This window comes from Benincasa hispida, unplaced genomic scaffold (genome assembly GCF_027475165.1).
Source record: "Benincasa hispida cultivar pf3 unplaced genomic scaffold, pf3_genome.v1.1 HicScf1684, whole genome shotgun sequence".
Taxonomy (NCBI): Eukaryota; Viridiplantae; Streptophyta; class Magnoliopsida; order Cucurbitales; family Cucurbitaceae; genus Benincasa; species Benincasa hispida.
In genome coordinates, this window is record NW_028326058.1 from 1 (window position 1) to 2,500 (window position 2,500).

General features: G+C 47.4%; 1 pseudogene; it reads left to right on the forward strand.

Moving 5' to 3' along the window:
* The first annotated feature begins 1,495 nt into the window (after positions 1–1,495).
* The window catches only part of LOC150030690 (18S ribosomal RNA), a 1,865-nt pseudogene continuing 860 nt past the window's right edge, over positions 1,496–2,500 (forward strand).

Consider the following 2,500-nt stretch of genomic DNA (forward strand, 5'->3'; position numbering starts at 1 on the left):
TGTGCATGCCATGAAATGTAACACCCATGAAACATGAATTCTAAGTTGTAATGTTAGGATTATTTGAATCTTTTGTTGGTAAACCATAAACATAAAACAATAATGTCTACCAAATATAAGATCAATCATGTTCACACAATGCGACAACCTTAGACTTGGGACAGCCACACAGCGCCCGTCGCCCATTCGTGACACCCCACGACACTTGGCATGTTTAGGAACACAACCATGACTTGTGAAATCCATTTCCTATGCTTGGTTGGACCACAAATTTTTTTTAACAAACTAAACAACATACAAAAATGATTGTAACACGATATCAGAATTTTTTGCTTTTGGGCCTACCTCGAACCATATTATTATTTTTTTTTAATATTTAATAATAAAATATTCATAAAATATTATTGGTTGTTTAAAAAATTATGAAACTTGTGTTGCACACTACTTGGAGTGTCCTAATCATAGTCCAATCACGTCCATGCCATGAGACATTATAAAACTTGAGTTTTTTGAGTGAGTGACAGCTCGTCACTTGACATATGCAAGCCTGCCAGACCAAAAATTGTTCAGAATGCACGATATGGGGGGTCGACCTGCCTGCATGGGTGGGGCGTGGGGGTACCCCTGTCGCCGTGTCCATGCTCCAAGCAGAGTGTGCAATATAATACCAACATATGCTTGGGGCTTGGACGTGGTCGGAGGTCCACGTCCTTGCGTCGGACGGAGAGAGATAGCGGGATGTTGAGTTGAGCTAGAAGGATGGGCTTGTTTGGACGATGCGAAAGCACGTGGTTGCTTGCATGGTCTAGATGGACTTATCCCTCGCGAGACGAGATGACCCGCAGTCTTTCCCTTGTTTGGTGCGATGGAAGGGGTCGCCTCGAAGCAAAAATTGGAATGAAATTAGAGAGTTGTGAGAGAGAGTTGTTCGATCGTGCACGACGTTGCGTGCTCGGCCTCGCTTGATGACTCTGCGTCCTTGCTGTAGGGTAGGGGTGCGGATAGTCGAGTGTTGTTCGGGCTCAGATGGCGTACGACGCGTGAGTGGTGATCTGGTAGTTTGGGTTGGCAGGGTCGGTGCTCGGGCATCGAACTGTCGACGTCGACTCCTCTTCATTGACGTGCCCCGAAGAAGTGTTTCGAGCGGCTAAAATTGATCGGTTCTTGCATTGGTACCTCACGCGATGGAAGTGTCGCGTCTCGTTAGTCCCTTTCTGTCGGCAGCCTTAGATGGGTGCACGACGAACCCTAAAGCTCGCGTCGCGTTCCGCTTCAACCTTTCCAAGGCTTGTTGCGGCCCGCGTCGTTGGTGCTCGCTCTCTTGGATGCGGTGCATTTGGCGGCATGATATGCTCGGGAAGTCTCTCGAACGTGTTGCCTCTGCATATTGCTTGAACGAATGACGCTCGTGGCCCGTGTTGATTTGGTGCCTGCTGTCGTCCTGCTGGAGGGCGGCTGGTGCTATCAGGTGGGCTGCGACGTCGTGTAGGAATGCTACCTGGTTGATCCTGCCAGTAGTCATATGCTTGTCTCAAAGATTAAGCCATGCATGTGTAAGTATGAACTAATTCTGACTGTGAAACTGCGAATGGCTCATTAAATCAGTTATAGTTTGTTTGATGGTATCTGCAACTTGGATAACCGTAGTAATTCTAGAGCTAATACGTGCAACAAACCCCGACTTCTGGAAGGGATGCATTTATTAGATAAAAGGTCGACGCAGGCTCTTCCTGTTGCTCTGATGATTCATGATAACTCGATGGATCGCACGGCCATCGTGCTGGAGACGCATCATTCAAATTTCTGCCCTATCAACTTTCGATGGTAGGGTAGTGGCCTACTATGGTGGTGACGAGTGACAGAGAATTAGGGTTCGATTACGGAGAGGGAGCCTGAGAAACGGCTACCACATCCAAGGAAGGCAGCAGGCGCGGAAATTACCCAATCCTAACACGGGGAGGTAGTGACAATAAATAACAATACCGGGCTCTTCGAGTCTGGTAATTGGAATGAGTAAAATCTAAATCCCTTAACGAGGATCAATTGGAGGGCAAGTCTAGTGCCAGCAGCCGCGGTAATTCCAGCTCCAATAGCGTATAAGTTGTTGCAGTTAAAAAGCTCGTAGTTGAACCTTGGGTTGGGTCGATCGGTCCGCCTATGGTGAGCACCGGTCGGCTCGTCCCTTCTGTTGGCGATGCGCTCCTGGCCTTAATTAGCCGGGTTGTGCCTCCGGCACTGTTACTTTGAAGAAATTAGAGTGCTCAAAGCAAGCCTACGCTCTGTATACATTAGCATGGGATAACATTATAGGATTTCCGATCCTTTCTGTTGGCCTTCGGGACTCGGAGTAATGATTAACAGTGACATGTCGGGGCATTCCGTATTTCATAGTCAGAGGTGAAATTCTTGATTTATGAAAGACGAACAACTGCGAAAGGGCCATTTTTGCCAAGGATGTTTTCATTAATCAAGAACGAAAGTTGGGGGCTCGCAGACGATC